Source organism: Giraffa tippelskirchi, chromosome 12 (assembly GCF_054371585.1).
Source record: "Giraffa tippelskirchi isolate mGirTip1 chromosome 12, T2T-mGirTip1v1.2.pri, whole genome shotgun sequence".
Taxonomy (NCBI): domain Eukaryota; kingdom Metazoa; phylum Chordata; class Mammalia; order Artiodactyla; family Giraffidae; genus Giraffa; species Giraffa tippelskirchi.
This window is the reverse complement of record NC_137286.1, coordinates 143,939,800-143,949,733: the sequence shown is the minus strand read 5'-3', so window position 1 is coordinate 143,949,733 and position 9,934 is coordinate 143,939,800. Positions and strand designations below refer to the sequence as shown.

At 40.0% G+C, this 9,934-nt stretch overlaps 1 long non-coding RNA gene across 2 annotated transcripts in view; it reads right to left on the bottom strand.

Annotated features, from left to right (window-relative positions):
• Nucleotides 1-807: 807 nt before the first annotated feature.
• LOC145528899 (uncharacterized) overlaps nt 808-9,934 on the bottom strand; it is a 53,800-nt gene continuing 44,673 nt past the window's right edge. For both annotated transcript variants that reach the window (XR_014070778.1, XR_014070776.1), the window contains exons 4-5: nt 5,291-5,375; nt 808-1,113 (exon numbers count right to left, since the gene is read on the bottom strand). This is a non-coding gene — a long non-coding RNA (uncharacterized LOC145528899). The remainder of the gene's footprint in view (nt 1,114-5,290; nt 5,376-9,934) is intronic.

The following is a 9,934-nucleotide window of genomic DNA, read 5'->3' as shown; positions in this document are numbered from 1 at the left end:
AATTTATTCTTAATTTACTTTTTTATGTTTCCGTTTACTCTAATTTTTATTTTTGTGAAATTATTATTATGACCACTTGGAATATAATTACATTTTACTTTTTAATTCTTTAGTTTCTTTCTTTTTTGGTACATTGAATTCTTTTCACTATTTGTTTGTTAGAAATAGTTATATCAAAGGTGCTAAAAACCATAAGATTTGATTTATTAATTATACTTGATTGATGACCTTTAAAAGATACATTTAGTTATTTCAAAGATTTGAAGAAATATGTTTTTATGAGGTTGCATTTCTTTTTTTTTTAATTGTCATATAGTTTTCTTTAGTTTATTTATATCAGATTAAATAAAATTCTTGGTAACAATATAATTGACATTGGTGAAATAGTGGCATATAATAAATCATGTTGAATAAATATTTAGTAATTTATTATATGTATATTTTTTCTTTCTTGTCCAAACATTGCTCTCTCATAAAGAAAACACATAGATATGAGTAAAAATAAAACCATTCAGACATCTTAGCCTTATGTGCTGTTCAGTCTTACTCTTATAAAAGTGAATTGGTAAAGAAAAGAGAGGTCTTCCCTCATGGTTTAGTGGTAAAGAATTTGCCTGCCAATGCAGGAGATGTGGGTTCTATCCCTGGGCCGGGAAGATCTCCTGGAGAAGGAAATGGCAACCCACCCCAGCATTCTTGCCTGGGAAATCCCATGGATGGAGGAGCCTTGTGGGCTACAGTGCACGGGGCCACAAAGAGTCAGACACGACTGAGTGACTAAACAAGAAAAGGAAGGAGAATAGAATGTGTTTTTCTTACGATGTGTCGGCCTCATTTATCGCTTTTAGGTATCTGGATATAACGTGGGCTGGTATCTGGATATAACATAGGTATCTAATATAACGTGGGCTTCTCTTTGCGCCCAGCCTGAGTAAGTGTGGCTGGTGGGTCTGGGTGATCAGTCTTCCTCCTCTAGTTACTTCCTGCTTCACTTCAGCTCCTCTTGTCTTAACTCCATCACGTTGTTTTCTGTCAAAGTCCATCTCTTTCCCTTGCCTCTTCTCTGCCTCTCCCTTCTTAGCACTTTATTCCTCACCTCTTCTTGTCAGTAATCTGTAACAAAAGTAAGAGAGATGAAAATGCGAACTTTAAAGAAACACTGGTTGAGTGTATCTCACCGCATTATTGTACTTCTGTTTCTACAATCCCTGACATAAAATTAAACCCTTTAATAGGCAACTATCAGGGGTTTTGCTGTTTCAAATTGTGAGTAAGTATCCACCAATTGACCACACACAAAGTAAGCCGTCAATTGAGATGTGTGAATTCAATGATATTTATGAGCTCTTAAGAGGATCCTTAATGATGAGATTAATTGACCCGATGACTCCTGAAATGAGATCCATTCAACATAACAGACAGATAATCCCATAAAGAAGGCAAATGCTTCCCTTGAGATCAGCCTCCCAGAGGCTTGAAAGATCAGTTTCTAAAGAAAGGATTAAAAAATGACTTCCTGTCATCCGTTTAATGCATAATACACATGTTCAGAGGGTGACTGAGTGGACTAGAGGGAATAAATTGTACTTAACATTTAGGTCATAGAGAAATTGGTACAGACCATAGAGTTTTGTAAATTATTTGGGATTAATCAGCCTACTTGTGTTCTGGTCACAAATTTACCCATCCCTGTGAGGCCAAAATCTAGCACTGAGTCCTGAGTAATGAGCTTTTTATTTGAAGACTTCTCTGTCATCAATGTATCCTTTTACTAAAGCATGTTAATATGCTTACAAAATTTAGTAGAGGATGGAGGCTCAGTAACTTCTTCTTTCTTTAAGGGTTGGAACCGTGCCGTTCTGGATGTGTCTGTAAACTATAAAATGCGGTGCTGTGCCGTGCTTAGTCACTCAGTCGTGTCCGACTCTGTGACCCCACGGACCATAGCCCACCAGGCTCCTCTGTTCATGGGGATTCTCCAGGCAAGAATACTGGAATGAGTTGCCATGTCCTCCTCCATGGGATCTTCCCAACCTAGGGATCGAACCAAGGTCTCCTGCGTTGCAGGCAGATTCTTTACTGTCTGAGCCACCAGGGAAGCTCATAAAACACAGCAGGGATTACTAAATTGAATCTGTCAGTGCTAGGACAATGTGACATATTCCAAGCATATGGTTTTCAGGCCTGGGTTTACCATTAACTAGCTGTGTGGCCTTGTGCAAATATTTTCACTCTCTGAATCTTGATTTGCTGAACCAGTAAATGGAAATGATAACAATATTTGCTTGGGTTCACTTACAGTGATATGGTGAATATCCAAAGAATTTAAAACACAAAATCATTGTAGAAATGAAATTAATATGCTCTGGCATGCAGTGTATTCTGAACGGATTATCCTAGAGTAACTTTTATCAGTCACATACACTAAGAGACAACCTTACATATCTTTACCTCGTCAGTGCCTAACTTGGCTCCTAGACCCTGATGTTGGGAAAGATTGAAGGCAGGAGGAAAAGGGGATGACAGAGGATGAGATGGTTGGATGGCATCACCGACTCGATGGACATGAGTTTGAGTAAACTCCGGGAGCTGGTGATGGACAGGGAAGCCGGGCGTGCTGCAGTCCTTGGGGTCACAAAGAGTCGGACACGACTGAGCCACTGAACTGAACTTGGGTCCTAGGACCAATGACTTGCTGTAAAACAATCTTAGAGAGCCAAATACCGCAAAGTCCAAAATACTGTGTCATTGAAATGTCTTTAGACTTATGTTACCAATTAAAAGTTGAGTGAGGAGTATATGCCCCAAACGTAGCTAGCTGTTTAAGGAGCAAAAATAAAAGAAATTTTGTGATTGGTTAAGTGAAGTATCCTGGGAGCACAGGACTTGGATTCACCTCAGATTACTGAGGAGTTAGAGGGTGAGGGTCAGTTAATTCACAGGACATTATGACTCTTTTAAGTGTTGTAGTTGAAGTGTGTGGCTTGTATCATGTGATTGAAATGTTCTTAGGCAGGTGAATAGCAGATGAGTGAAAGGTTGCTCAGTCATGTTTGACTCTTTGCAACCCCATGGACTATACAGTCCATAGAATTCTCGAGGCCAGAATACTGGAGTGGAGTGGGTAGCCTATCCCTTCTCCAGCGGATCTTCCCAACCTAGGATTTGAACTGGTGTCTCCTGCATTGCAGGCGGATTCTTTACCAGCTGAACTATCAAGGAAGCCCTGATAGCATGTGAGTGAAATGTTCTTAGGCAGGTGAATAGCAGGTAAGTGTGTGCAAAGGACTGGGAGGAGGAAGGGAAATAGGCGATCTGAGGATCCTCTGAGAGTTTTGTATGCATTTCTGCACCAAGGGAAAGTGGCATTGGTATTTACATTCCTACCAGCTAACACAGAGCTTTCTTCAAGCTGGGTAGAATGGACAAGTGCAAGGTTATGTGAGGGAGGGCTTTCGCAGAGTATGAAAGTTCAGACATAATGAGGTTTATCTCGGATGCAACAAAAGACTTTGGAAAAATTTTATCAAAATTGTGTTTTAGAAAGAAATTATATTTAGAAAGCCTAAGTCATAGAGAATGAAATGGAAGAAGGGAGACCAATTAATAGGTTTTGTAATAATCCAGGTGGGAGAGGGATAAGAGCTCCAGGTAAGATGTGGGGGCAAAGAAGGAAGTATTATATCTAAATTATTTAATAGATACTGATATATTGCTTATTAGTTTGATGTGGAACAGGATGGAGGGGAAGCCTCTGAATTTTTGGTGCAAGTACATGGCAATAGTCATTTACATAAAAATTTGAAAATGAGGACAGGGTTTTAGGGAAGCAAGCATCGGTTTTGCATATTTTGATTTTGAGGTATCTAAATGACAAACCATCTCCAATAAGGATGTGAAGATTGCACGGTTTCTCTGTCGGACAGAAATCTGGTCTGGGAATAAAGGGTCAGAGTGTTTAAGACGCAGGAGAGAGCTGAGTCAGTGAGGTGAGTGAGATGACCTGGGAAATCTCTGGATACAGACAAGGAAGAGTAGCCTCCAGGAAACCTGTGAGACTCCAAGACATATGGAGGAACAGAAGAAAACATCTTGGGCAGTGAAGCAAAAGTAGATAGGAGGAGAAAGCTATTTTTGCAATTCTGGTCTGACCTGAAAATCTTTCTGTCGTTCTGATTGATTATGTTCTAGTTTTACTTTATTTTCTATGGAAAAGTCTAGACGCTCATCCTAAACCTACTTGGACAATTTGTGTCTGTATCCTAGGTGAAAACCAGGTCCCCGTTGAAATGTTCAATATGAATTGTCTTGGAAATTATTTTTTAATTTTAAAAAATCAATTATAAGGTGCATGAATAAAAAGAAATCCTTCTTTTTAAAAGGATACAATATTCTTATGATGATTGCCTCACACGCGCACATATGCTATTCAGGAAAGAATGTGTTAAAATTACATCTGAAATTACAATATGATTACTTCACAGAGGGTGCTCTCAGGTTGTAAAGGAAGCTAAAAGATAACATCTGTGCTCAATAAGCATTTCCACCAACCATCCAGTGAGCACCAAAACGCTTATAGAGCAATGTGAGACATCAAGGTTATTTACTTCCTTGTTAATTCTTTGTTATGCATGTCTCCTCCTTTCAGCCCCACATACTTTTTTTTTTCGTGTTCTGCCAGCCCTTTCAGTCCCAGATTGAAGGTTGTTGGTTCCTAAACACCCTCATCATTTAAGCTCTATTAATTCTGTAACCATGTGGACACTTTTGGCCTCAAACAGCAGAAAACCTGGGTAAAATGGTTTTACTGTTACTGTAAGTTTTAGGACCTGATGTAACAAGAAATCTGGACAGAGACAATTCCAGATTTGGCTAATTTAGTCTCAACAACGTCACCAAGTGTATGAGCTTTTTTCTCTGCCTCACTTTTAAATGTTAGAAAGGCCCTGATCAAATCAGAAAGCATATTTAAGACAGTTTTCTCTATGATGTACAAGTGACTTCACAGTTAAGCCATCATCAAAGAGGGGTCCAAGAAAGAGTATTTAAGGTAGTTTACTTTACCAGGGTTTCCTTGGTGGCTCACTGGTAAACAGTCCGTCTGGAATTCAGGAGCTGTAGGTTTGATCCCTGGCTGGGGAAGATCCCCTGGAGGAGGGCGTGGAGAGAGGATTCTGATGGGCTACAGCCCACAGGGTCGCAAAGAGTCAGACATGACTGAAATGACAGCACACACTGCAATAAAAATTAGTTAATAAAAAAAATTCAGAAAGCAAAGAAGTTATATTACCTAACATCTTTCTCTGTCTCCTTTTTCTTCTGTGGGTATAGAATTCGGCAGTTCAAATTTCTCCTTCTCCTCTTAAACTTGAATCCTGAGAAGAGATCAAATTCAAATCAAATTCTGCTCTATTGGTCACAAAAATCTATTCATATTATTTATTACACAGGAGGTTTTTAAACATCTGGTTTAGCCAACTTAGACTTTTATGGATTTCACTTTTCTCATTTCCTGAAGATGCTCTCAGCATTGGGCAATTTTACTTTAAAAAGATACAGTTTACTTCTCAATCAGTTCCTTCCTGTAAATTTTTTTCAGTTAAAAAAAAAAGAGAAAGAGAGAGAGAGAGGCTTTGGGGCTATGTCCTCTTCATACTCAGTATTTGTACTTTGAAAACAGTTTGCCAGATTAAACAAAAAGTGAAGAAATTAACTACTAACTGCTTGTCTAGAAAAGTTTTTCTTTAATTTTGTTAAGAGTCAGTGATGAGTGATAATAGTGTATACATTTTACAATCTGCTTCTTAATACAGGGCTTCCCTCATAGCTCCGTTGGTAAAGAATCCACCTGCAATGCAGGAGACCCTGGTTTGATTCCTGGGTTGAGAAGACCCCTGGAGAAGGGAAATGCTCCCCACTCCAGTATTCTGGCCTGGAGAATTTCATGGACTGTATAGTGCACTGGGTTGCAAAGAGACAGACATGACTGAGCAACTTTCATGTTGATGCTGTCATGGATTTTGAAAAAAAGAATCATGCAGAAGCAGCAGAAGATATTAAGAAGACATGGCAAGAATACACCGAAGAACTATATAAAAAAGATCTTCATGACCCAGATAACCATGATGGTGTGATCACTCACCTAGAGCCAGACATTGTATGAATAGTCCATGGGGTTGCAAAGAGTCAGAGGCGACTGAGCAACTTTCACTTTCTTAATACTTTCACTTTCTTAATATAGATGTTCTTAAATTTTACTTATGCCTAATAATTATTCTTTAAATCTACACTATCATGAGAGAGTAGAAATATGATGCTCTTCATACAATAAATAGGGCCCTTTATCCCCTCTCACTTGAGCATGTCATAAATTCTGCAAGAACAGCTACTAAGTCTGAAAACATTCACTATTGCATTATTTGTACAATCATTACTAAGTCACAGATTGCTAGCTGATACAGGGTGCAAAGTTATATGAAATATGCCCTAGAATTGCTAAGGAGCTCATTTAGGAGACACAATAATCATATGAGGTCATCTTTCTTAGTTTGACATATGAGGAGGCACCATGCAGTTTGACCTACTCTATTTTTCTAGTCTCATCAGCTACCATTTCCCTGCACCACAGTCCCAAGGAACTTCTCCCTGCTCTTGAAAGGTATAGACCCTGCCATGCCTTAGTGACTTCATGTGTGGCTGTCTTCATACGTGGAAGATACATGTCTCATGCTCCAAGAGCACCATTCATAGTCATTCCAATGCTCAGAAGCACGTTCTGTACCTCAGCCTACAGCTAAAAATGTTCTTTCTACATCCATCTGTCTCTGGGTCTATCTCTGTTTCTTGTCTGTCTGTCTCTCTCTCTCTCTCTCACACACACACACATTTCCCCCAAATCCCTTATCTATAAAAGTTTCCATGACTCAACTTCTCACAAGGGAATTACACTTTTTCATTTCTTTGTGGGTTCACATTGATTATTTTCAGACTGGAAATGCTCCATACTAAATTGTATTTTTGCAGTGTCTGGCCAAAACTCTTTTCCTTCCAAGTCTCTCAGTCATGCCCATACTAGTCCTTCGGCATCTTCAAAACTTAATAAGTTAATCCTCTGCAGGACTCTACATCTACTCCAAATACTTAGCCCCTTCTTGTCTTCATTTCTTCCCATATATGTCAAACATTTCATAATCCTTCACTTGTGTCCATAACTCAGTACAGTCCTTAAACTTTCTAATATATTGAGAAAAATCCCTGACTCAAGTTGATCACTCACTTTCTTCTTGCTTCGACTTTAGCTACTAGAAATTGACCCAGGAAAAATCACATTTTAATGGATCATTAATTTCTAGTATCTAATGCTCATTGAGGCTCCAAGAAGTCAACAAAACTTCCCTGTCCCTTCCTGGCGAGGATAGTTAATTAAAAACAGTATTACATTCTGCAATAATGATGAACATTAATACCCTCATTAAAGGTCTAAAGGAGGCCCATGCCTTGTGATGTGTATCATATCTTCATTCTTTTGCCAATCTGGTTCTTGCAAGACTAGATGGAGCCTGGAGAATGACTGTGGAATAACTCAAACTCATCCAAACGTGTTCTTTTCCATTGCAAGAGGATCGGAAGAAAGAGGATCAGAAATAGTTCTCATTCACGCGGTATTGAAAATAATGCACATTAAGTGTAATGTTTCAGAGCTATGTTAACTCTGTCCTCTGTCACAATATAGTCTGAAAATATCCAGACCATCTGGACATCCATACAGAACATCAGGCACGGATGATATCATTCTCCTCAGGCAGGGTGAACATGAGAGGGCTTGCATGATGGAGACTTTGCTAAGAAACATGTCCTGTAGTGGGTGGAAAATAAAGTTTTTAGAGAGCCCATGGGCAGGAACATGCTAGGATATTGCTTCTGAAGGTAAAGATAAATTATGACATTTTTCATGTCATTCTACAAAGTATGAACGATACTTGGTATTGCTCATAGATCCTAAGAGAAACTCAATCAAACTAGGAACATTGTTTGGGATAATAGATCAAGTTAAATGGAAAGTCACCTTCTTTGAATAAGGCCAAGAGGTGGGGAAAAAAGTTCTATGGCCTTATCCTTGGGTCATATAATCCGAAAACTCCATGGTGATGGACTTGCCAATGGTTAAAAAGGATGTAGCATGGAGCCTATGCCAACAAAGGTCTATATAGTCAAAGCTATGATTTTTACAGTAGTCATGTACAGATGTGAGAGTTGGACTATAAAGAAGGCTGAGTGCTGAAGAATTGATGCTTTTGAAGTGTGGTGTTGGAGAAGACTCTTGAGAGTACCTTGGACTGCAAGGAGATCAAACCAATCAAGCCTAAAGGAAGTCAGATTTGAATATTCATTGGCAGGACTGATGCTGAAGTTGAAGCTCCAATACTTTGGTCACCTGATGGGAAGAGCCTACTCATTGGAAAACACCCTGATGATGGGAAAGATTGAGGACAGGAGGAGAAGGGGGCACCAGAGGGTGAGATGGTTGGATGGACAAGAGTTTGAGCAAACTCTGGGACATAGTAAAGGACAGGGAAGCCTGGTGTGCTGCAGTCCATGGGGTTGCAGAGTGTCAGACATAACTGAGCGACTGAACAACAACAACAATGGAATCTATGACAAGTTTGAGAAGGAGAACTGCAAAGTGGAGTGTGGTTTTCTGGAGTAAAGCCAGTTACGCTATCGCATAAAACTGCATGTAAAAAAAATTACATGCTGCTATAACTTGTGGAGACTGAGCACTCAGCTATGGATTCTATGAGGCCATGCATCCCGTTGCTTACCTAAGCTGGGTCTTGATGGCCTTACAGGGCAGTGGTGGGTGTGCACAGCAGTGATTCCTCACCAGATAGACATGGAATATCTAGGATGAAGCAGGACCAGAGGGCACAGACAAGATGCATGAGATGACAGCCTAGAGCTCACTTCTCCCAACATGTTGCACTAGAGCCTCGTCTTTGACCATCACCTGGGCTGATATGAGGTGTCCTCTATGACCAGTTGCAGGAGGATGGAAACCCCCATCCTCACAATGTGGATGAATTGACTTGTGTCCCTAAGAGCAAATGGAGCAATGGGGGCTGTCGTGGTCCATTGTCTTCCTTTTCCAAACCCAATTCCCCGAGTGGGAAAGAAGTCTCATATGAAACAGCGTTTGAAACAGTTGATCTTGAAACTGCAAAGAAGTGGAACAGAGTGGCCCAAAGGAACGAGAGGCATAAACTCACATCTCCCTTCTAGAAGCTACTTTTGGCTCACCCGTGTGGGTAACTGATCATCTGCAGATGTTTGCTTCTCTAGGCGTTCCTCAGCTTCCCAGCTAGGTCAGACTCATCTCAGGGACACCTTCAGCCAATCACTGTGCAGGTGACGGTATAGGAGTCCAGCTATGTACACCTGACGTGGGCTCTTCTGTCCTCCATACTCTGTCAGCTCTGCTGCATAACCTGGCATCAGAAGGCCACTCTGTCTAGAGAAAGGAAAAAGGACCTCATGTCTCCGAAGAGGAATGCTAACACCTCTTTGAAAGACGAGCACGTGCCATGGGATATGCTGGCATGGCATCTTTGGAAAATGTCATCTGCTTCTTTCCAAACAATATAAAGGTCCTCATTTCTTTCATTGAAAAAATAGCTAAACCTGCATCCATATGGTACTTTTCTCCTTCCTTCCTATGATAGGAAGGATAAAGAAAAAAAAAAAAAAGACTCCTTCCTTTCTAAAGCCAGCTCCCCATCTGTGTTCCAGAGCTTATTCTTTGTCGCTTCCTCGGTGGTCTTTTTTTCTATGACGTATGTCCTTATGTGTCAATCCCATACCCTTGAAATTTTTGTTTCTAACATTATCTTCCAGTCCACACACAAAGCTATATTTCTCCTCTTAAAAAACCAAGAAC